The sequence below is a fragment of the Ochotona princeps genome, chromosome 19, assembly GCF_030435755.1.
Source record: "Ochotona princeps isolate mOchPri1 chromosome 19, mOchPri1.hap1, whole genome shotgun sequence".
NCBI classification, from domain to species: domain Eukaryota; kingdom Metazoa; phylum Chordata; class Mammalia; order Lagomorpha; family Ochotonidae; genus Ochotona; species Ochotona princeps.
In genome coordinates this window covers 32,022,098-32,048,141 of record NC_080850.1, presented here as the reverse complement: position 1 = coordinate 32,048,141, position 26,044 = coordinate 32,022,098, and the positions used below count along the sequence as shown (strand labels likewise).

At 46.4% G+C, this 26,044-nt stretch overlaps 1 protein-coding gene and 1 long non-coding RNA gene across 2 annotated transcripts in view; both read right to left on the bottom strand.

The window, feature by feature from the left end:
• The window catches only part of SIL1 (SIL1 nucleotide exchange factor), a 234,699-nt gene that overhangs the window by 5,521 nt on the left and 203,134 nt on the right, over window positions 1-26,044 (bottom strand). The window lies entirely within an intron of this gene.
• Window positions 3,627-11,950, bottom strand: LOC131482595 (uncharacterized). The gene is made up of 3 exons (XR_009247141.1): window positions 11,834-11,950; window positions 10,416-10,651; window positions 3,627-3,758 (listed from the first exon to the last, which is right to left on the bottom strand). It is a non-coding gene; the product is annotated as an uncharacterized LOC131482595 (long non-coding RNA).

The window sequence follows — 26,044 nt, the reverse complement described above, 5'->3', positions numbered from 1 at the left end:
TACTAAAACTGCCTTTCATCAAAGATAGCATAGCATCCCTGTTAATGGGAGGGAAAAGGCACTAGAAGACATCACAAATGCTTGGGCCTTGCCACCTATGTGGGAAACCCAGAAGAAGCTCCTGGCTTTGGGCTGCCCCAGTCACAGCCATTACAGCCATTACAGCCATTACAGCCATCTGAGGAGTGAATCAGGAAATGGAAGAACTCAATCTCTCCCTTTCTGTGACTCTGACTTTAAATAAATAGATCATTTTTTAGAAAATAGCTAATGAATGCAAACATGCCAGTCATTGAACTGGAGCCAAAAGATAGCAACTGTAGCAGGTGTTACCAAAGAGGCCAGACCAGACCCTGAGGATGTGACTCTACTCAGCCAACCACACCCAGGCCAACACCATCCCCATCCAGTCTTGGGACCCTGGACCAAAGCTGTGGTCCAGGCCTGGAGGGGCTGTTCCAGAACAAAGGTGGATGTCTGGGATTTCAGGAAGTTAAATGGGCAGGAACCTGGCTTGCCTCTCAGTGACATCAGTGGCTCTGATGTGGACAAAGTCAACAGAAGGATATTAAGGACGCAGCTCGCCTCTAACGCTATAAATCAGAATAAACCTTGTTCAGGTCTAAGGCGGCTGGACTGAATAAATACCATTAGCACTTGGATTACTGGGAGGTTCACAATCAGCAGACAAGTCAGCTGTCTGTGTGCAGAGGGACGACAACAGCTGCTAAGGCCTGTTAGGCTTGGGGAGACTGGCAAACATGGGTAGGTGGCAGAAATGGAAGCAACTGCATATGCAGAAACCAACGTTTGGGGCAGGGTGACAGCAAGGTGGGAAATCTGTTAAGGCTCAGGGGTCATATTTTAGCTAAACAAAGCTGGGTAAGCGTCTCGGGGAGGGAGGCTGATCTCAGGGACAACCACAGTGCAGGGTCAGGGACTACAGAGGGGACCACCTTTCCCCACCACCAGCATCCAGGACCCAGCTGCACTATAAATGGGGTGCAGGACTTGTTTAGTAGTTAGGGGTTTCAAGACAGTGAGAGCGAGCATGAGATCAGGCCCTAGCCTTTCCCAGCATGGGGATCTGGGCCACTGAAGGGTTGCAGGCCCCAGGGGTATGCATGGTCAGTGGGTATGCAAAGAAATCCTGCTCAGGGCCAACTCTAAACCAGGGTTGAAAGGAGGCCCTCCCAGGGATCTAGTCACCTGCCACCTGTGGATGGACAGAGCTACACAATCAGTGAAGACACAACTATCAGCCAGGAGAACAGACTCTGCCCCTTTCTCCCAGATTATTATTATACATGACGCTTCCATATGGAAGTGAAGATCCAAAAGAAGCAAGCCATCTATCTGGCTGGAACATGAGCATCTAACTCCCTTGATATGGTGGCATCACACTGTCATCTCCAAGTTTGCATGTGGAAAATAAAATTAACACAGACACAATGACCTACAGATGTTCAGATTTTATCAAGTGTCCTAAGTAACATCATTTTTAGACAAACACTTTTGGTCACAGGCCCACTGTACAGACCCACAAGGACTTAGGTTCCTTTCATTTGAATAACTGCCCTCCTTGGTCTATCATTGTCTTTAATGACTTCGTCATTTCTGTGTGCAGGCCAGCTGCAGAATGTTCCAAAATCCCCATCTGGATTTTCCCTGATGTGTTCTCATGGTTATACTGAGGTTAAACATTTTTGCAAAGTACAATAACAATGTTGTGGGTGATCTAACCTCATTTTATTTATTGTTGGGTGGTGAGATTATGAAAAAAGAACATTACATAGAGCATAACAGTTAACTGTAAAAATTGTTTTTCAAAAAAAAACTAGTTTTCATAACAACAAATCAAAAAACCTCAACTGGACAGTAGGGCCCTCCGTCATGCATTCACAATGCTAGTAACCCCTTCCTGATCTGTGTCACCCACTTCAATGGCTTCACCTTGGAAGCAGATGCAGGGTGGACAGGGGAGAGGTTGGCAAGCTCTCTGGCACATGCCTGCTGCAGAGGCTCCGCTTACAGCACAGCTCACAACCTGTCTCTGCATCGTGGTCAACAACCAAGTTGCTGCAGGTTTATGTGTCCATTCTCTCCGGAGTTATCATGAGATTATGTCACACATACTCTCCTGAGAGAGGTGGGCCTTTTCTGTGTCTTTAACGAAATCAGCTTCATTGCTCCAGAAAAAGAAGCTAGAACTGAGGGAGCATTCTTGGAGTACTGACAATGCTTTATTTCTTGACATAGTGCAATTTTTAACAGTGTATATTCCTTTTCAATATCTCAAGTAGCATGCATTAAGAGATATGTTTTTCTGTATGTGGGAAGCATGGAAGGGAAGGACTTCAGCAATAAGTTAATCTGGTAAAACTTGTTTTTATAGGGCCCGGCGGCGTGGCCTAGCGGCTAAAGTCCTCGCCTTGAACGCCATGGGATCCCATATGGGCGCCGGTTCTAATCCCGGCAGATCCACTTCCCATCCAGCTCCCTGCTTGTGGCCTGGGAAAGCAGTTGAGAACGGCCCAATGTGCTGGGACACTGCACCTGCGTGGGAGACCTGGAGGAGGTTCCAGGCTCCTGGCATTGGACCGGCGCGCATCGGCCCGTTGCGGTTCACTTGGGGAGTGAATCATCAGACGGAAGATCTTCCTCTCTGTCTCTCCTCCTCTCTCTGTATATCTGACTTTGCAATAAAAATAAATCTTTAAAAAAAAAAACTTGTTTTTACAAAATTCATGTGAGCTCTGAATCACCTCTTCTCTTCAGAAATACCTGTAAATCACACCTGCAAAACTTACTCTGTTATTTTGAAATTCAAAGCTGCTCATCATCTTGTCTCGTTGTTCCCCCTCTGAACTCCCAGAATGGCAGAGACTTGGCAGAGACCTGGGCACACACAGGTCCCAGAAATGACTACTGTAGGTTTTCACTATGCATGTGATTTCTTAGGCCCTAATTCACTGCTAAGACATAAGTAGCTCATGTCTTCTTCATGCTTTTAGTCTCAATTCCTGTTAACTGTGCTTGGTTTATTCATTCCAGAAGGAATTTGGTCTCTTTTAAAGGGGAGGCAGAGGCAACACCACGGAAGCATCAAGGACAGAAAAGCCACCTTTCACCTGCTCCACTGAGTCACCTGACTGAGGCAGGTGGCCTGAAGCTTTCCTGTCTATTCCTCTCTGTGACCACTAACGTTTCAGTTCTGTTGTCCCAGATCTCCCGTATCTGGTGTTCCTGGCAGTGTCCTCTAAGGCTGCCGTTCCCCTCCTCACCTGGTTCCCACATTGCCTCTGGTCCCTTTAGGTGCCCCCTTCCCTGTTCCCTGCAGTAATCACTCATGACTCCACCAAACACATTTCAGTTTGTAGACTATGAGGCATCCATCCTTTTGAAAATGTTGTTTAGACATCAATTCTACTTTTCCCTGAATGCTCTGAATTCTGCTTTTCCTAAACTCCAAGGCACAGAGTTTTGCATTCCCCTCGACTTCTCCAAAATCTGCTATGATTCCTAAAAGTTCAACTTCCTCAAACAAACCCTTGCTGCCCAGTGTATGATTCATTGCTTCTTTAACATTCTGAGAGATACAACTGTCAGAAAATAGGTGAAGAATAACTCAAGTCAAGGATTTATCATAACCTGTTTTCTTGCAAACGGAGCTCTCCAGCTGCTGGGCTGGCCACCCCAGTCAGTGCTGCTCCAGTATACTCCTGCCAGTTCCGTCATTTCAATTCAGACAGCCTCTTCTACAAGGTGGGGAACACAGTGCACATCTATGCCAGGCCTAGGTTTGGTGACCATCTGGGGAGTGAACCAATAGATTTCTTTCTTTTACTCACTCTGTACTTTTAAATAAATAAACCCTTAATATCACTATCACCACCACCAAGAACAACAAAAAGAAATGGTAGGAGATGACCATGATAGAGGGCACAGAAGAACGCACTGTCTCACATCATGTGGCCCCTGGATCCCCATCCTCAGCTCCTTTGGTTGGATAGACAAATCCAGAACAGAAAGAATTCATGGGGGAGAAATGTAATTAACAAGCAAGAGAGAGAGGCTGGAAGGAAGGATCAAAGAAGCTAATTAGAACTGGCTAAAGAGAGACTACAGGGTAGGGAATGGGAAGAGAGACAACTAAAGAGAATTATCTGCGGCCTATAATTATTCAAGTAATGTCTCCAAGTAATTGTCTCAGGCAGTCTGAGGGAGACAAGGTGTAGTAATAAGGTTAAGCAGAAGAAAATGTAGGCTAAAACGTATGGGAGATTTCTTGCACACTGAGACTTACAATTTCATTATAGAACACAGGGACGGGGGATAGGGGTTGGGCGTGGGCTGGATCCCACAGGTCTGGGACTCCAGGGATGTCACTCGGTGGCTAATTCCCACTTTAAGCTAGAGCTATAGACTTGGCAGTAGGCCTGTGTGGTTCTGCCACAACCTTTCTCCATCACCCAGATCATGCTCTCAGGACTTCTGAGTTGTATGCTGGGAATTCAGTGGCATTCCTTCTGACCTCTTCATCCTTGCCCTCTGCGTTCTCTAATAAACTTGACAAATGCAATGAACCACATAGTGGGAAGCATCATCTCCTTAGTCAGAGCCAATTGAATCAAACAGTTGCAGTTGCCACACAACCACAGAAATGTTGATGAATGAGGCATCTCTCAACAGCAAAGAAAAGGCAGTGATCGTGGGATGGTCTATAGCTGAGAATGACAACACTGAAATGCTTCATTTACAGGATTTGGAAGTCGTATAGACTACAAATTTCTCTGCTGTGCAACATACATAACAAGTCCCCAAAATATCCTTTGTTTGCTGAGGTTCTGCTCAGATATTTAAGGTTTCTGACAGTTTAAATATGGTGAACAATATGGTAAGCCATCCAAATATTTCGCATCATTGGTCTTTGGAAAGATCTTTATGAACAATTAGTTATAGTTCTAAGAAGCAAGTGGAACACCCCAGCTGCTGGTTTTCCATAGGGCAGGTCAACATGGCCTCCTTGGCCAGCCCACTTCTCATTGTCACTGTCAAATGTCTCCCCAAATCCCTGGCTCAGACTTCCTGCCCCCAGCCACTTCTCTCATGGTGTCAAAAGGAGGGACTTGGGTTGAGGGTATGTGCTGACTCCCAGCTAGGCTCAGGGCTCATTGTGTCTCCCTCCAGAGCACAGGAGCACAGCTGGAAGGCCTGACTTTGCCTGACACCCTTGGGCCCAAATCACAGATGCTTGAATGGGATATAAGGGGAAAGCTATGACATCCCATTCTGCTGATGCACTGGAGCAAAGTCTCAATTGCTGACAGCTTTATGGGGTAGAATGACAGGCTACTCTGTCTGTGAACACACTATCTGAAGCTCTTGGTTTAGTCAGTTGGTCAGCAAATACTGATGGAGACCAGCACATACTGGGTGCTCAGCCAAGCCTTGTAAGGTCAGAGTGAGGATAAAAACTGTTACTTCCTCCATCAGATAAAACTGAGAACCTACAGAGTTGGACAGAGACTTCTAGTTATATGGGCTGCTGCAAGAGATGTTTGGTCAGGAAGGATGGACATGGCAAGATCGCAAGTAAAAAGATGGGAGCAGAAAGACTAAAATTCTGAATGCATTCCCTAACTTAAGTCAGACAAAAACGCAGTCCCCTCCCCCACGAAAAAAGTGTTAAGAATCACCTTCTGTGGGCCTTTTTAACTCTGGTTCTGCTGGAAGCACCCTAATGCCAAAGAAAAAGTTACACTCACAAAATAGTTAATGTCAAAATGTAAATGGTTTGTTTAAGATTCGGCAATTGTTGCCAAATCAAACATGAAATCTCCATGGCTTGAACAGCGAGGAAAACAAAAGGCTTGACGATTTAGTGCTCGTTAAAGTCTGTCTGGCTGAATTTCAGATTGCAACTTAAAAGAAAAAACATTAAACCAGTTCAAGTGTGAACTGACATATGCACAGCCATTTTCAGCTGCCTACAAATGGGGCAAAGACACAGCCTGGAATGGGCTGCACACACCCTGGCTGAACAGACCTGGGTCTACACCTAAACACAGGCCCTTATGCAGTATAGTGGAGCAGGGCCTGAAGTCAGCAAAGCTCTGAACAAGAAACCACTGGAGAGCTGAGGTCCCTGCAGAGTTGAGAGGGGTTATCTGCCAAGGGTTAACCCCAGTGAGCTTGCTGCTACCAGAAGGCTGGAGTTTTAGAAGACTCAACTGCTGGCAAGGCTGGCTCCTGCCTGGGGAGCTGGAGAAGCAATAGCTTTGCACTCTTCTTCCACCTCCCTGGCCTTTTCTGTTGGATGCTCACATGAGCCACACAGCAGGATTCCTGCCCTCCCAACTGTACAGGCCTGATGACCCTGCAGCTCTAAAGTCAGCTTGTGGAAACAGCTTTTTCTGGGAGGGCTGTGGGGCTGCTGAGCAAGAAACTTTGGTTTTCTTGCCCAGTAGGCCATAAAAGTGCTTAAAGCTTCACCATCTGGAATTCATTTTTTTACAGATTTAGACAATTCTTTCAGAGTCCGCTATTAAAGCACCATTGCCCCAAGGTTGGAAGGAATAGTAGTCACATGTAGGCACAGTGACCACGTAATTTATTCTCCACACTGGGACACTGTTAGGAGAGAAAGGGGCCACTGTTAATTACTGTACTGGGACAAAAAACAAACAGAACACATGATTTTCCCATCTAAGGACTTGTGGTAGCGTTTCTGTAAGATACAAAGGTTTATATAACACATCCATGGTTCTCAGACCTGGACCCAAGCTGAGGAACAAGTGATCCTGGGATCAGGCCAAGGCTAGACACCTGCAGAGAGAGAAGATGGCACCCCAGGGGGGAAACATTACAGCAGCTCAACAGTGGAAAAGACCTGGGCTCTGGGGTCTGACAGATCTGGGTCAGAATCCTACACCTCCTTTCCTCATGCATGACCTTGAGGTAAGTAAATTAACCTATCCTTGCTCAAGTTTCCTCATCTGTCAAGTGAGGGTGCTTCTATAAGGTTGCTGGGAGGATGAAATGAAAAACCAACTGTACCAGCACCTTGTACAATAGGTTCCACACCATAAGCATGATCAGAAACACCCCTAGCTGCTTCTGGAAACACTTTAATCTGAGGTGGAGGAAAGACAGGAAGGGACAAGCAACTGTAGAGACAACCAGGTTCATCGTCCTCCTAACTGATCTTCTGTGGGTCTCTACAGAGCTCAGCACAGGGAGGTCCTTGACTGCAGCAGCCCCTGTGCAGGAGACCACACACGCCAGCCGCCACATTCTCCCAGAGCCTCTCCGGGCCCACTGTCAGCAGCTGCTTCACCTTTGATTCCTGAATATAAATGTCATCTCCCTCAGAGCGGGCCAAGGACAGAATGGGTTTTCCGAAGTGACTGAGCCTCATTTTGACATCTCAGTCATTCTGCTTGCTAGGGAAATGGTACACTGCCCCATGTTCCTTGTGACACTAACAGAAACAAGGGCAGTCCCTCATATTCACCAGAAGAATGGCTTCTGGAAAGCTACCTTTAAATAGGCTCTCAAGTGTTCTTCAAATGTTAACACATGTAATCCTTAGGACAAACCTAGGAGGCAGACATTATCACCCCCCACTCCACAGATAAACTAAATCACAGAAAGCTAACTCATTTCCCCCAGGGCTACAAGTGTGTAAGTGGCATAGTCACAAAAATTCTAAAATAGGAGCCCAGAGACCTTGGTGCCTTTGGGAACCAAAAGCTATGAGCTGGGATGGCCAGAGGGGTTCTTAGATGACCTAAGCTTTACTGCAATCATTTGACAAGACGCTTTGCTGCTTAACCAAAGGATCTGTGGTATCAAATGACACTGGCAAGTACAACCATCATGGGACTGTCTAACATGGTGGTGTAACTGCCCACACTCCCATCACTGGGCTTTACTGAGCCGAACCCAGGGTGGAGAAGAAGAAATTTGGCCCCCGCTTCTTTCCTTGCTTACCCTAGGACTGGGGTGAAGGAGGAACTGCTAAGGATGTGGTTTTCAAAGTCTGAGCCATGGGCCGGCAGCACCGACAACATGCAGGGTTTCAAAAAGTTCATGAAAACTTTATTCATTCATCTGTGAGTGAATAAAGGCTAAAAGAGATCTTCCAGCTGCTAATTCACTTTTCAAAGGCCTGTAAAAGCTGGGGCTGGGCCAGACTGAAGTCAGGAGTCTGGAACTGAATGAGTGGCAGGGATCAAGTACTTGAGCGCTCATCTGCTGCCTCCCAGGGTGTGTTTTAGCAGGAAGCTGGAGTTAGGAGCAGCGCTGGGACTCAAAGTTAGGTCCTCCAGCATGGGATGTGGGTGTCCCTAGCAGTGTCTTAACCACTGAGCCAAAGCCCACCACCACCACATTAACTTCCTCATTTTTTAAAAAGATGTAATTATTTTTCATTAAAAGGCACAGAAGAAGGGGGAAGAGAAGGTCTTTCATCTGTTGGTTCACCCCCACAAATGGCCACAAGAGCCTGAGCTGAGCTGATCCAAACTCAGGAGCCAGAGCTGGTACGACAGCCTAGTGGCTAATCCTGAGTTTACATGTGCCGGCATCTCATATGGGAGCAGGTTCATATCCCAGCTGCTCCACTTCCCATCTAGCTCTCTGCTTGTGGCCTGGGAAAGCAGTGGAGGTTAGCCCAATGCCTAGGCCCTGCACTCCAGTGGGAGATCCAGAACAAGCTCCTGGCTTCAGATCAACTCAAGCTCTTGCCATTGCAGCCACTTAGTGAACCAGCAGATGGAAGATCTTTCACTGTCTCCTTCTCTCTGTAAATCTGCCTTTCCAATTAAATATATATATTCTTCAAAAAAAGGTCAGGAGCCAGGAGCCTCCTCTGGGTGTTCCACATAGGTGCTGGATCCCAAGGACTTGGGCCATCCCCTGCTGCTTTCCCAGGCCATACTGGCACCTATATGGGATGCCAGCACTAAAGGGCAGAGGATTAGCTTGTAACATCACTGCGCCAGCCTACCACATTATCTTTGAACTGTATTTTCCCACAAATTCTTCAGAACACTCTCATCCCTGGGGGATATCTGGAAATGCACATCTTCAGGTCGCAGCCCAGCCATATCCAATCAGGACGTTCAGGGAAGACACCTGGCCCTCTGCATTTTAACTAGTCTCCTGAGTGTGTCTGAAGTATGCCAAAGCTTAGGAACCACTGGACTAGCCCTGTGACAAGCTGCTCCCTCTCTTGACCTCACCAGGATAGGCCCCCTCAGAGACCTGTGGAAGACCCAGCTTTTTACAAGAAGACCCAGGCCATTGAGGGCCACTGCCAGGAAGATGAAAAGCTCCCTATAAAACCCAGACATACACAGTCACACTGATCAAAATACAATCAAGAAGAAAGTGAGAAATCTGACAAGAGGAAAATGCAGTTTCGGTGGGGGACAAAATACAACAATCTTCTGTGGGAGATGAGAAACATAAAAGGGATGTTAGATGTTCAAAGAGCCAAATGCCGACACGACAGAAAAAATGCAAGAATAAAAGACAAAGTACAGACATCAGTGCCACACGGGCCTCCATCTAACGATGGCAATAGCAGGGAATGGCAGTGTCTCCTACACCCCACCCAGACCTAGCGCCCACTCTCCCCACCTTCAGCATGCCAGCCCATATAAACAGCCTTGAAGGAAGAATGTTAGCAATTAGTCACTGATTCCGGCTTGGTCGCATGAGGGGACACTCATTCAAAGCCACCAGAGGCTGTGGTGGGAAGTGCTCAGCCACAGAGCCCATGCAGCCAGGCAGGCATGTGATCATTAAGGAAGATAGCCTGTGGGTATTCTGTAGTCTTTGATGCCTGCAGGCAAATGAAGGGACTGGCCACTGGGCTATAACAAGCTTGAGCCTGGACCCACATCCAAGCTGGAAGATTTAATGTGGGCTTTGGCCAGAGGCTTTAGCTGGGTGGGGTAGACTCTGCTGTGGGTTCCATGGACCCCTCAGAGGATGTGGCAGAGAGTGTGGCTGTGACCAAAGTATCTGCTCAATACATATGGATCCTGCCCTGGCCTCAAGGCTGCATGTCATGGATGCTGCAAGAATGGCTGCTCTGTACCTTGGCTCAGGAAATTGCTAGAAGTGTGGTGGGTGAAGATCAGTAATGACAGTGGATGGGTGGGTAGGGGGATGGTTATCACCCTACACACAGACATCAGTGCCCTCTGCCACCTCTGCTGGGATACCCTTCCGCAGTCCTCTGCCCCTCAGCCCTGTCTTTGGCTGGCTAGTCCCTAACCCACAAGCTGTACCCCAATCTCTATTTCCTTAGATGAACACTTGCTGGCCACTTGATCCTCCTAGGGCCCCTGCTCTGCATTCCTGAGCACATGTTCTCTACAAACCTGTCAACAAATGTTGACCTGAACAAAATGTTTCCTCAGAGAAGCCACCAAGTCCTTGAGGACTTGTGCCTTGTGGCCCATGCAGGAGCTGCCTGAAAAGATGAGGCTGGCTCTGCTCTTTCCCTGCTGGGACACCTGGCCTGGACTGCTGGTCCCTGCCAGTGTCCTCAACTATGTCTTCTCACCCCTTCTCTCCAGGGTAGTTTCCTTGACAATTCCCTCAGGTGACCCCACCGCAATGTATTCCCTGCCGGCTTGACAAAAGGTACAGCAAAGGTGCTCAGTGGGCCCTGGGGGACTACTTCCAGGATAACATTCAACACATAGAGGAAGAACAGATGTGTAAAGCCAAGAAATTATTTCCCAATGACATCTGACATTTCAGGCAGTAGTAGGAGCAGAAAAAAAAGATTTGAGGGCCATGGACCTCCACACATGGTTCTTGACATCATTTCCAACAGGCAGTGTTTGCCTCTGACACATCCAAGATCAATATCAAGCAAGGGCACCAATTTGCCAGGAGGGTCAATAAGTCCACAGGTGGCTAGTGTCAACTCTCTTCAGCCTGACTTTGCCCTGACCACAGTCTTTCTGTCTTCTTCTCTGCCACTCCAATATCAATCCAACTTTCCAGACCTAAAGATCAGCAAGGCCTCAGAGGTGGCTCCTCAGCTACCACCCTCTTCCTATAGTACTCTAAGCTCCAGTCACCACTGCTCCAGCTACAAGCCACTCAACCAGCTCTGCCTGGTAGTTTGAAGAGATCAGCTAGTGCCAGGAATCTGCTGAAAAGTGGCACAGAGCCACACAGAGGAGCAAGAACGTTGGAAGAGGGCAAGGTCAAGTTGACAAATACCATACAATGAGAAAGAATTGCATGAACTGCAGTGGCATAATGTAGCATAACAGATGGATAATTAGATTTATTCTAAGAGCTGTAAAAGTAAGTAATTAAATAAAAATATGGAACAATGAATCTGCCACTGAGAGACACCTAACAGCCTCATGAGGGCCCTGCAGCTGGCACAAGCAGCCTGGGAAATAAGCAGTAGGCAAGGAACCTTCAATACAGCCTTGATGTTTTAGACACAATTAATTCAACACCAGCTCAAGCTGGGCACCAGGGGACAGCCTGATTTCAGAAGGAGATGTCAGACCTGAGGCTGCAAACAGTGCTAGGTTGTGCGAGCACAGTCTCCAGCCTACATCTGGAAGATGGCAGCCTGGGGTAGACTGATAAACTCCCCTACACACTAGTGTGGTGGGTGAGCCCTCATCAAAGTCAGACAGACAGATTTATCTTAGTAGAAGCACAGGCAGAGAAGGAAGACCAAAAATGCATGCACAGATGTCAGGTTCGCTCTTTCACCAAAGGATAGCGGCTTTCTCAGTTTTTTTTTTTTTTTTCTGTTGCTAAAATACCTGCAACTTAGTACTTTGCAAAGAAAAAGGCTTATTTAACCCACAGTTCTCGAGATTCAAGATCCTGACACCAGTTTCAGCTTGGCTCCAGTGAAGGCATTCTGGCTACATTGCAACACTGCATAGATATCAGCATAGGAACACTTGTTGAAGGCAGACTCCCATGACAGGATACGGCCAGAGAGATTCAGTGGACAGGCTTGCTCTGTTGGTAACAACATGGAATTAGTAGTCCATGCTGATCAGGGTCTCCCATTTTGTGTTGTTTTATTATTTAAGATTTTTTTTTTCTTATTTGAAAGGAAGAGCAACAGAGATCAGAGAGACACAATTCTATCTAAAACATAGAGAACTGCACCAGGAAACTCCACCGAGCTCTCCCATGTGAATGGCAGGGGCCCAGTTACTTTGGCCACTGTTCACTGCCTTCCCAGGTATATTAGTAGAAATCTGAATCAGAAGAAGTGGAATAGCTAGGACTCAAGAATTGATATTCCACAAGAGCCAAGGCATGAGGAGGGCCAGGCTGGATAAGGCTCCAGCACCTTTTGGCATGAGTGTGGGCCGGGTCTGGCGGTAGGCCAGATTGAGTGAAGCTACAGTACTTGTGGGTGTGCATGAGAGCTGAACAGGATGTGGGATGGGCTGTGCTATGCTGCAGCATCTGCTGGTTTGTGTGAGACAGGGCTAGGAGTGGAAATGACCAAGCAGCTGCATCCATTGGTACGTGTGTTGGCTGGTTCAGATGACAGCACACACAAGTCAAGTTTGAGGACTCCCCAGGTGAGGCTTCATGGAGGACTCAACAACTAGACTACGGGACTCAAACCTCAGGGAAAATCACAAATTAATGTTGTCTAACCTTGGAGTACAAGTATCAGGACTGGGCCTCCTCAGTTGCTGACATCCATGCAATAGAGAATATACCCAGATGCACACAAAAGAAATGATAGCCATTTCATCTTAGCCATCAAAAGATGGAAAGAGCTGGCATGTAGGATCAACCGGCTAATACTAAATCTTCAAGCACTGGGATGCCATATGGGCATCAATTCATGTCCCAGCTGCTTCATTTCTCTTCCAGCTCTTTGCTTATGGCCTGGAAAAGTGGTGGAGAATTACTCAAAGCCTTGGGACCCTGCATGGATGTGGGAGACCTGGAAGAAGCTTTTGGCTCCTGGCTTTGGATCAGCTCAGCTCAGCTTTCACCATCATGGCCATTTAAGGGAGTGAACCAGTGGGAACATATCTCTGCCTCTCCTTCCCTCTGTAAATCTGCCTTTTCAATGAAAATAAATAGATATTAAAAAAAATAAGATGGGAAACTGAACAGGTTAAACAACACTCCTGGCCAGGTTTGGCAGCAAATGTCTAGGTCTGTGGATACACCAAAGTAGACCTATCAGCCAATAAACCTTAGATTTTCTTAACCCTGGTGCAACAAAGCTGACAACATCTCAAAACTATCAAAACTACTCAAGGAGCACCCTCAGAACATTTTTCCCCACACTGGGGTCTACAATGCAACATTGAAATAACTGTGTCCATACCCAGGTGTTGATATAGTAAACTGCAAGGAGCAGACTCCCTTCACCCCACCAACCCCAACCAAACATGGGAGGAAGAAAAAAAAAGAGAGAACTGAAACATTTATCTCACCCACTCACCTCTACACCTGGACCCTCCCTCACCCTATCTAGAGACCTACACGGGCATCCTTTTCAACTACATAAATAATATTAAAAATAAAATAGAAGAAAAATCAAAATAATAAAATTAAATAGGTGCTTCAATATAGCATGTCAGCATTGTAAGCACCGAAACAATGGCCTCCAATAGTCATAGGGTTGGGGGTCTTATAAGTATGTTAACACCAACTGAAGGCATTGTTTCCATGACCTGAATACTCTGCATCAAGCCCCACCCCTTCAAGATTTTCCTATCTCCACGCCATCATCCTGGAGACAAAGCTTCCAGCACATGGACCTTTGGGGTTCACACTTAACTGTATCCAAATCACAGCAGCAGCATGTGGTAAGTATGTACTTGCTACTTAGATGTGAAGCTAGCAAGCACCAGTGTGTGCACAGCACAGTGTCAGGCAGAGTAGTGTGCTAAGGATGGGTCTTTCTGGACAGGGCATCAGCTACTGAGAAAAAAAGAAACTGGCTGGAAGTCATTTTGTACTAGTCAGGATTCTGTCTTTAAGTGATTCATATAAGTAAAGAGAGTCAGTGGGGTTCCATCATGGAGACAGATGACAAATGAACAAGCTGAGCTGGCTCAAGAAACATGCAAGGGCCTGCCCTCAGGCAGCTGCTCTACCTTGGCTTCCCTCTCTGGATCAGTCTGCTTTCTCTATGCAGGAATGAGTCTGATGGCCACTGGCAGCTCCTGTACTCACCAACCCTAGCAGAAGGGGAAATGCTCCTTACCAAGTGGCAAAGAATTCCATGGAAGGACTTTGATTGGTCCTGCCTGTGTTACATGCCCATTCTTGGACCAATATTTAGAAGCAGTGATACTATGAATGGACTAGTCTCTGTCTTATGGCCAACCCTAACTGGTAAGGGAACTGGCAGGGCACAAAGAACAACACCTCACTGGACCATGTGGTGGTGGTGAAGACATATTCAATGGAAAGGAAGAGCTGTTTAAAAAGGAGGGACCAAAGCAACAGAAATCAAGAGCTTACCACACTGTTTCATGCCATCTTAAGTCAAAGTATTGGATAATAATTAGCTGGTGGGGACTAGCCTGGATATGAGGCCAGATCTGTCACAGTTTGTCTAGGGTTGTGATTGCAGAAATCTGGTTTGACTATAGCAATCTGATACACTCATAAGACATAAGCAATCTAACACACCGTTGCTGTCCCTTTTAGAGCAGTCCATCCCCACAAACCTGTTGCCAGAGCGCAGGCATAGGACCTAGTAGACATCAAACCTTAGGTACATGCAGTCCTTCGGTACGGCAAGCAGCCCTCCACACCTGGAGCAGCCAGCTTACTGTGGAGCTTTCATAACATAACTTAAATGTCCATCCCAAAGAATCAGCCATGGAGAAAAAACTATACCCTGGAAACCTCTGTACCTTTGATAGGGTGCCAAGGGCAGTAATGGCCCAGAGTTTCACCCATTAATACCAGAAGTTCCACAAGGTAGAGCTTGGGAGCTGGGTATTTCACTCATCTAAGTAGAAAAATCCACCGTGGCCACAAAAGCCACAGCTATACTTAGGGACTAGCATAAGCAGCTCATAGTAGGGGCTCCCTCTGCAACCTGGCCTGAAAGGAGAAAGGTCTCTGGCCTTCTTCTGCCATTCCACGGTTCACTGCATACATCTCTAACTCTGCCATAAGACTTCAGCTAGAGCTTCCTTTCTCAAGGATTTCTGGAAATTTAGACCTCTTTCAGGTTACACAGACAACTCCAAGAGCCCAGAATGAGCTGTTGGGCTGCTTGTGAAAGCTGAGACACCCTTAGGAGGCCTCTTTGTTCCAGAGCCAGTTGGGGTGAGGAGGCCAGGGATCCCCTCAGAAGCCTCATGTAGTAGGAGCATTATTAGGCTGCTGCCCCTGAACTCTGCACTTTACTAATGGTTCAGTCTACTTTGCCGCTCACCTTGATGCCAGCTAGCCAACATCTACAGACTAGTTTCTCTCTGCCACCACCTACCTGCCCGCTGAGGCCTTCCCTAGAAGTGTTGCTCAGCTCCCATATGGAAGAGTTAAATGCTCTGGCTATGCCTGGTACCTGGAGCCATGTTTGGAAGGTGTGGTTCAATGTAGCCATGCTGGGTCCAGATGTAAGAATCTGGAGCCAGGCTGAAAGCAGCTTGTCTGCGGATGGGGCCCTCTGGCCTGGAGCTTTCTGAGCTGGCTCTACTCCTGCTCTCCCCATGCACAATCTGCTGCTACTGCTGCTATGAGCTCCAGAGACAAGAAGGCTCCTGCCTCCCACTGTTCCTTGCTCCTTTCTAAGCACAGGCTAGAGTCCATAACCAGCCAAAACCTAGATTGTACCTCTACTGCTAAGAATTCCAAACTGAGCTCAAACAATGCTTCCTGAGCCACAAACTAATCAATGTACAAGCAACCATTCAAAAAGCAATTAACCTTTTTATCCTTTTAAAACTAACAAACTTGGCAAGCTGAATACATCAAAACAGAATGGAGAGTTTAATTCTTTTCCTCAATGGCAGAGAGAGGACTAGGTAGGTCCTTTTAAGGGTAACCTGAGGTTCAGTCCATTCAGGATAAACTATCCCTGAGTCCTCTTGGAAACAAGAGTCAAGTGTAGAAAGAAAGATGGTGGCCTCAGGACAGGGTGTGGGCGAGGTGTGCAAAAGGGTTTGTCTAGCCACAGCAGAGCAGTACAACTCTGCGACCAGCCTGGCCATCACATTCTGGAGTCATGTCTACTCAGCCCTCTGGCAAAAGGGACCTGGACAGATCACCGGGTTTGTTTCAGAATAGACGCCAATGAAAGGCTGTGTAAGGCACATCTGGCTACTGCGCACCACCGCCCAGAGGCAGTCCAAGAGATTAAGCAGAGCCAAGTGGATCCCAGTAGGAACTTCTATGTGGTGACTGGTAGATATTTTAAATGCAAAATAAATTCAGAGTGAAAAAAAAAAAAAAACAAGAAAAAGGAAACAAACAAAAACACAAGCAGCACAGAAGGGAGCCAACTGGTAAGGAAAGTCCCTTTTCTCATATATTGCCATCTGCAAAATTTGAATTAAAATACAAATGAAGCAAAAGAGCACTCACAAATCTTGCCATGTTTCACCTTTAGGTCAATGGTTCACAACCAAGTTGCGGCCAATGCAAACCTGCCATCCCTCTGGTTTCACAACACAGTCCCTCAACACCAAATGAGGTGCAAATGGAAGGGAAGAAGGAAGGACCGTCCTGCTATGAAAGATGCCAGTAAGATCTCACATTGCAGAATCACCACAGAAGAACTCCTCAGAGAGGCCCGAAGCTGGCTTCAACAAGTGGTATTCCTCTGGCCCAGGGGACAGGGAAGGCAGCCTTTTTAGTCTGTGGTTTCCTGGCTCTCTGGCCCTGCAGAGCAGCCTGGCCTCCATGCTCCTCATGCCAGGGTCATCGTCTTTTCCCATCGGGCCTGTTGCCACCTCTCTTCTCTTGGGCTCAGTGTTACTGCCTACATGTCCTTCATCAACATTACCACAGGCAGGACTGAGCAGCTAGGAACACCATGAGATGACCTTGCGGCCTTCACATTCTAATGCCAGCTCCCAATTAATTGTACTGTTGAATAACTGAAACAGGAGGATAATCTACTCAACTGATTCGGGAAGCCAGCCAGGCACACAGATTATCTCAGAGTGAATTATTCACACTAGGGATAATTGGGAGTTGCCCAAACTTCTATTTGTAGCTCATGTATCACATGGAATAGCAGTTAGAATGGAAAATATGAATGCTGGAAGAGGGAAGGCGAGCTTGTTTCCAGGCCACACTTCCTTCGTGTGGCTTGCTAAGTCATTGTCCCACTCTCAGTCTCAGTAAACATCAGCCCTGGTGACAGCTCTCACTGCATTTCCTCATCACTTGCCCTGTCTGCACTAGGCACATATAATACACCACCCATACATTAGCTCCTTTAGTCCTCGTGAGAGTTCTGCTTTGTCTGTCCTCTCCTTCTCCCTCTCCCCTAAGCCATGGCTTGGGGGAAGGAGGGTGAAAGGGGCTAAGCAACTTGCCCAAGAATGCATAGTGCCAGACTGTTAACTAAAAGAGCTCTTCCACCACCAAGTTTTCTCTCCCTCTTTGAAAGGAAGCATCTTCCTTGCAGAACACGTTGAACTGTCAAGCAAAACATAGCACACCCCATCCTCACTTTTGTTTAGTATAATTCTATTCATCCTCTTGTTGAAATGACTGGATTTCAATGTAACCCAAATGGCCCCTCCTCAGCAAGGTTAACCAGAAGCCTGCAGGAATAGAGGGTTCAGTTGAGGCTGGATGCTCAAGCTGTCGGCAGACAGCCAAAAGTGTGTAATCTTCCATTAGTTGCTTCATCTAGAGCTCGATCATACACTGTGCTCCCTGTGCTGAGCCACCTCTTCAGCCAGGAGGCAATCCTCAAGCTGGGCAGCCACACGTTGTATGAGCAGTGTGGGAAGGCATAGTGCAGCCACAGCACCTACGACACAGCCTTTGCACACCAGGAATGGGAGCCAGTTTCAAAGCAGCCAGCTCCCCGTTGTTCATCTTCTTGTAATAATGCCTTTGAAGAGTCACCTCCCATAACAATTGTGACCAAAAGACTGAAGGGGAGTTGTCAGGGCTGAATTCTGGGGTCAGTCACAGAGACCCCTGGAGCTTGCTATCTTGGTTTCCTCAGGAGGAAGATATGGGGTGTCTGAACAGCCCCACACAGGTTCACCCTGGCAAGAACTGAGGTGTCTCACCAGCAGCTGGCATGTGAAGTGGAAGCAAAGCCTCCAGCCCCAGCTGCAGACAACAGTTTTTCACTTCCAAATTCCTGACCCTGAAACTGTGACAAATAACAAAGGATCATGGTGGTTTTAACCCTCTAAAGGTGAAAACTAAATTTTTGTACAGTTAATGAGCTAGACAAGAAGGAAACGGAGCGAGATGCACCCCAGCATTACTACCTGCCATTGAGGAATCCACAGGAGAACTGAATTTGGTACCAGGGCATCAAAAGGTCTGGCAAGGACCCTGACACCCAGAAAAGCATGTAAGAGAATACACTAACCTTCACTGTCCAGTTCTCTAGTTAACAAAGTGCTTTCAGTAAATATTACCACCCACACTTCTGCTTCCAGTAATATGACAGTAATAACCCACCATTACTGCGCACTTACTGAGGGTCTAGTATGGGATCGATGATCTTGTTACTTTATCTCCCTCACTGGAAGGAACCCTCAGAGGAAACACCCAGCACACCTTCAATAAACATTCGTCGTATGAGTGAAGAAAATACATCATGTTGTTCTCTGCAGCCAATCTACATTCCTTTGACATCATTTCAACTTCTATCTTACACATTACTTTAATGCTTGAAAAAGTTTACAGGGCTGGCATGGTGGCTAAAATCCCTGCCTTATATGCTCAGGATCCCATATAGGTGCTGGTTCTAATCCTGGCTGCTCCACTTCCCTTCCAGCTCCCTACCTGTGGCCTGGGAAAGCAGTTAAGGACAGCCCAAAGCCTTGGGACCCTGCACCCATTTGAGAGACCTGTAAACGTTCCTGGCTCCTGGCTTCAGATCAGCTCATTGCAGTCACCTGGGGAGTGAACCACCAAATAAAAGATCTTTGTCTCTGTATCTCCTTCTCTCTGCATATCTACCTTTTGAATAAAAATAAATAAATCCTTAAAAAGGAAAAGAAAAGATTTCATTGAACATGCTTTACTGATACAGTCAGAGGAAACAGTTATATGAAATTTTAAAGAATCTGCAGAGCGGGGCCCAGCGGCATGGCCCAGCGGCTAAAGTCCTCGCCTTGAACGCCCCGGGATCCCATATGGGCGCTGGTTCTAATCCCGGCAGCTCCACTTTCCATCCAGCTCCCTGCTTGTGGCCTGGGAAAGCAGTTGAGGCCAACCCAAAGCTTTGGGACCCTGCACCCGCACGGGAGACCTGGAAGAGGTTCCAGGCTCCCGGCTTCGGATTGGCGCAGCACCGGCCTTTGCAGTCACTTGGAGAGTGAATCATCAGACGGAAGATCTTCCTCTCTGTCTCTCCTCTCTGTATATCTCACTTTGCAATAAAAATAAATAAATCTTGTTTTTAAAAAAAAGAATCTGCAGAGCAAGCAAAATTCCAATAACTCACTGCCATCCTCCACCTTTCCATGCCCTTCCACCCTGTGCCAATCCTTTGAGAAAATATCAGGATGAACACAAACAGGATGAGAGCAGCAGTCAACTTCCCCTGGGAGCTGCCTACTGCCACTTTCTAATCCCTGATGTGTATTAATACATTTAATTTCCACAAGAACCAACCCTGGCAGGTGTTGCTATCCTCCCACTTTACAGATGAGGAAACAGATTTAATAAATTTGCCCAAGGTTCTAGAGCTATCCAGTAGCAAACTCCAGATTCAAATCCAAGTCATACACGTTCTACCAAATCACATCACACCCTCATCAGAGCTACCTGGAGCCAGAAGAAAGCTTCTTTCAACACTCCCACTAGTATGTGGGACTTTAATATATAGCACCCCATGTAGCCTACTCTGGAGATAGCATTTTTTCACAGAGGAAGGGAGTGAGGATGCTGCTAGCTGGTGGAGGTGGCATCTTACAGCCAGGGGACCATGACTAGAGAGAACCCAAACATTGCCCTGAGCCTGTTATGATGAAGGCAGCTACGTCCATGGAGAAACACATGCAGCTGGCACCATCTCTACACACACACCCATTATCACACCAAACACATTAGCAGGAAGCTAGATCTAAAGTAGAGCAATTAGAACTCAAATCAACATTCCAATATAAGATGTCAGTGTTGCAGGCTGTGGTTTAATCCTCTAACTTACAACTCTGGCTGCTTACCATAATTTAAGAAACATTTTCATCTCTGGCTTTCCTCTCAAAAATCTCCTATCTCTTAGCAGTCACTTGCCAGTTATCCCATGTGCCTTCAAACCCAGCACTAGGCAACCAACAATCTATTTTCTTGCTGTATAGATTTGTGTATTCTATTTTATACAAATGGAATAATACAACATGTAGTCACTTGTGACTAGCTTCTGTCACTCAGCATTTGCAAATATTTCATCTGTGGGTAGCATACATCCATGTTTTATTTGCTTTACTGTTCAATAATTCACCACTGGATAAATATTAATACACATTATATTAACCTGGTTATCATATAATGGACACCTGGGTTCCTTTTTCTCTTTTGCTATCATGAACAATGCTACATACTCAGGTACATGTGGAATATGCCCTCACTTCTCTGGCAAACATTGAAGAGAGGAATTTCTGGGTTGCATATAAACTCTGTAATAGTTTGGGGAACTAATACAGCATTTTTAAGTGAGTGGATCATTTGACACTCCCACTAGTAGTATATGAGGCTCTGGCTCTCTAATGGCCATCCTAGAAAATAGAAAGTGCTTTCTCATAGTATCACTGGATGGCTGTCCATTTGTATTTCACCCACTTTCTAACTGGGTTATACCCCCAAATTTAATTAATTAATAGGCACAAAAAGAGGGAGATTAAACATAGACACATGTGTACATACACATTATGCACATACCTCTTCTATCTGCTGGTTTACTCCCCAAATGTCCACAATAGCCAGGCCTGCTCCAGGCTGAAGCCAGTAGGTAGGAACTCTTCCAGGAGTGGCACAAACCCAAGTACGTAAGCCATCATCTGATGACACCAGGTATATTAACAAGAAGCTGGGCTCGGCAGCGTGGCCTAGTGGCTAAGGTCCCTGCCTTGATCCCATATGGCCACTGGTTCTAATCCCGGCAGCTCCACTTCCTCTCTATCTTTCCTCCTCTCAGTATATCTGACTTTGTAATAAAAATAAAATAAATCAAAAAACAAAAACAAAAACAAAAAAAAAACAAGAAGCTGCATCAGAAATGGAATAGCTGGGACTTAAACTAGGCACCACAATAAGAGCCTGGGCATCCTAAGTGGGGACTTGTGCCACATGCTAATTGCAGGTAGAAGTTTCACTAAGAGAAAAAAAGGTGAAACTTGGCTGTTTATTGCCCTCAGGGAGATTTTGTTAATTAACAGCAGCAGCAAAAACATCTGAAGAGCTGAACCTGCAGGCCAGGGTGCATACTTAAAGAAACCCTGAGGGATCCTGAACTTGACTCCTACAGGAAACTTGACTCCTACTTGACTCCTACACACAAGCCAGCAAGGAAGCTGGAGGTACACTAGGGGAGCTCAAGGTTGGTGGATATCTGAAAAGGTAGAGAGACAGTCTGAGTGCCAGGGCAGGGGCAGAGGTAACCTAAATGGCAGGGAGGGGTCTAGAAATGAGGGGTGGGAACTCATCTTCAGCATCAAAGAAAAGCATTCAAAGACAAGAAAGTGTCTCTGCCCTTCCACACCTCATGTTCTACGATGTCACTTTCTGTGATAGGAAAGGACAAAGGATACAGTGAACTTCAGAGGCACATGCGTGTGTGCGTGCACACACACATATATGGCATTGCCTCGGGGAGAGTAAATAAATATTCATGAACAGTTCAGTGTGTGAAAAGCAAGGACAGAGGATGACAAATGGTGCCAATTAGAAAGAACGAGTGGTATCTATTTTTGAATTGGCTGAATAAATGATAAAGAATTGCTTGCTAAAAATACTGTGCTTGACCCTCTCCCCCGTGGCAGAGTCCCTCTTCAGTGCTTGGTGACAACAAGCAGGCTCTACCCACAGCGGAGTAAACCAAATACCATCATGGCAGCTTCATGTTCATATCACAGGGGTTTATACTGGGTCCCTTCTCCAGTAGCAAAGAGAATGCTGGTGAAAAGTACATGGGCCACAACCATGAAGACTCCCAGACCTTCACCACAAACTATTAATACGAGCAACAAGGACTATATCCCAACTGCCAAGGAGGCCACAGGGAATTGGATGCCCTCGGAGGCCGAGTACTCTGAGGTCACCCACCCCCAACCGGAGCTTCCGCTGGGGATGGAAGAAGTCCAAATACTACCGTACAGAAACCAACGTCATCGGAAAGACAACCAGAAGCCCTGAGCGGTCCGCAGAAACAGAAGAACAATGAACGTCCTTCGGGACCAGAGAGGAGAGCTTTCTCTGGTCCGAGCCTGGCTCCACCTCTGGACCCCCACCCTCCCTTGCAATGACCATCAGGATCGCTCCGAAAACCCCTCATAGCAAACAAATAATCATACAAACTAAAAAAACCTAAAATAAATAGACAAACAACAAAAAGTAGAGCTTGGAATCTGACAGGAAAGAGCTGGCATGGATTTGCTCATGCCTCGCTGGGTAGGACACGAAGATTAATCACTCTTCACCGTGGTGTTGGGGACTTTCCTGCACACCCCCCCCCCCAAAAAAAATGTTCTGCACCTTAATTGTTCTGCACCAAATGTCTTGTTAGAGTTACAAGCCAGTCTAGATTATCCTAAAATCTGCCAAGATCAGCAAAATTATACTTCAACACAACAAATGGCTAAATACTAAAATGAAATAGACACGAGACAGCTGAATGGTACCTTATAGCCATTTTAAGGTATATAGCAGCCGGTCCTGTATACAAACTAAAATTGAAATATCAATGAGCAAATCATAGGTTGTGGTTAAGAACTTGTTTTGTTTTTTTTTTTAACATACTGGTTACTCAAAACCATGTCAATTCCATAATGTTACAAATTGCTGTTAATGTTATATTGGGACTCTTAATTGACTGGGATGATATTCTACCAGCTCTAACTTTGGACCAGAAATGGTCTCCCCAAGAAACTGTTCAACCCATCTGGACAATAAGTAGCTGGACTCTATGTTTGGTATATGTTTGCAAGGAAAGAATCTTGATTGAATTTGAACTGTAATACTGCACCAAGGTGGAGGAATCCACCAGGGGGGAGGGGCGTGGGGAGGGGTGGGGGGATTCCCAGAGCCTATGAAACTGTCACATAATGCATAATAATTAATAAAAAAAAAGTAAAAAAAAAAAAAAAGTACATGGGCCAGGGCCACAAACCAAAATGGGCACTGAGAAGCTCTCAGGCCTCAGAGCAAACTCTGATTCTCAATGATCCTCAACAGAGCCCTTGGGGATCAGGGGGCAGGTTAATGAAGAACTTTACTGGAGAATTTGGCTACAGCAGCACTGCAACCCAACGCCTTCAAAGAGGAGGGTATAAATCACAGACCACTTTCCTGGGAAGAGGGTCCTTTCTTCATGGCAGAGTCTGACAGGGTCATTTGGCAGGACTACAGAGACACCACAAGTTCTTATCCACTGCTCACTCCTGACACACATACCTCAGGATTTTTCTCCCAAGGATGGTTCTGACTGCAGCAAATTGAAATAAAAGCCAAGAATTAGACTGATTCTGACTCAAGGGTAGAAGAAACAACAGGAACCCAAATTGTTTGCAGCCTAGTGGTAAGCAAGGGGTGCAGTTTGAGTTTTGTTCCGATGTCCAAAATTCTTCCCCCAGTTCTGGAAGAAAGATCCCTTCTCTCTCACTCTCTGCCTTCACCACTTAGCAGGCACAGTGGCTAAGAGCTTGACTTTCAAGTCCCCATGATTGGGTTTTACATCTTGGCTCTAACAGTCCAGCTCTGTGAACCTGGGCAAGGACTTAGCCTCCCCAAGTCTGCTTCTCACACATAAAATGGAAATAAGCATTGTACTTACATTATAATACTGATTTGGTCAGATTCAAGGAGCAAATGTAGTGAATCTTTCAGCTTAGTGCCTGGTAGTGCCACATACTCTTATTTCTAAGCATTCTTCAAGACTAGTTCTATATATCAAACACTTTGAGGGCAGTAACCACGCCAAATGCATCTCTCTGTCACCGAGGAGCATAGCAGGGTTGAAACTCACTAAACATTTGTCTGATGAGCTGGCTTTCCTGTGCGCCTTGGCCACGGGCAATAAGCACAGCTGCCACATGCATTTGTCCAGCTCAGGAGCCCCGTTAGGCTCATTACTGTGAGATTAATCCTCCCAACCACCAGCAAGGTATGCAGGGCAGGCAGCATCCACACCCCCTTCATTAGGTAAAGGTGAGAACAAACTGGGAAACAACACAGGCGTGGACAGCATATGCAACTCCTCAGAGTGCTGCCCAATCGATTTTCAAGTGTCACTATTAATAACAACAACTGGCAGAGATACAACATTCTTCTTCCAAGACAATCAGAGCATTTCATAGGGACAATCTCATCTGTCTCGTTATGGCCCTGGAGGTAGAGGAGTACTTTCCCTACTTCTAGGTAAGGGCATGAGATGCCAAGGGGTTTGTCCAACATTACTGTGCATGACTAAGCTTTTGGGACCTCTGTACCCTTGGATGGTGTCTCTGCTGCCTATAGGATTTTCCCAGCGTGATTCTTCAGGGATTATTTAGCAGACAAGATCACCTTCAAATGAACGACCCATGGGATGGTGGCACCACTCTACAAAGCATCCTTGTAGGTGGGATTCCCTTGGCTGTGGCCACTTCTGGGCTTACAAGTTCTATTCCTGCTTATCATAAAAATAACATTTTCTTAGTAGTCCAGGGACCACAGGATTCCACAGAGAGAGCAGGAGGGCTAAGGTATGTCCATTCTCATTCTATATGGGAGATGACTGTCCAAACAAATGCATGTCCTACAACTACCTATCTTAGCCAAACATGTCTCCTAGGTTTCAGTCCTCCCCCCGCAAGAGGTTGTCCGTCCACTCAGTCACCGAGAGAACCTTGTTCCCAACAGAAGAGAAACAGGGAGGCCTGGCAGAAATTGTGAGTGTAGACGACAGTGATACTCAAACGACAGCGATGCCCAAACAGACTCTGAGATACAAGCCTAGCTGACTTTCTTCTTCCTGAAACACATTTAACCACATGAAGGTCACAAATTTCAACTGCTGGGAACAGATATGCCAGCTCTCTCTCTGATTTGTACCTGCACAGATCTGCACACTGGACAGAGCATTGGGGCGGGTGTGTGTTGGGGGGAGAGTGGGAAGACACAGAATAGCCCAAGCAGCGTGTCAACCTAGAGACTAAAATCAAAAGCTGCCAATCACACTGGGCTATAATGGGTGATTAACAAAAGTGGCTAGGTTGTTCCCTAGACTCAGAGGACAGGTTCTAACCAACGTGGAAAATGAAAGACAAAGGAAGACACTGAGTAAGATCCCCCATACATAATCAGCAGGGTTAGGTGTCTAGTGTATCCTCTTGAAATGGGGCAGAACAGCTATATTTCCACGACTCCCACAGAAACAGTGCAAGATCAGATGAAAGGCATGATCAATGCACAATGCAGGCAGCTCAGATCCTGGATGCCAAGCGATACTTGTCTTAAGCAAGGCTGACTTTCCTCTCCCATCATTCTCAAGGTCCCTGAGCTCCAGGAAATCACATAGCTTGAACAGAACTTCCATCCTCCCTCCTGTGCCCTCACACCCAGACCAAAGCAGGAAGGAAAACCTCCACATCACATGCTCTTGGGAGCCCAGTCCAGGATGTGGAAAAGGATCCAG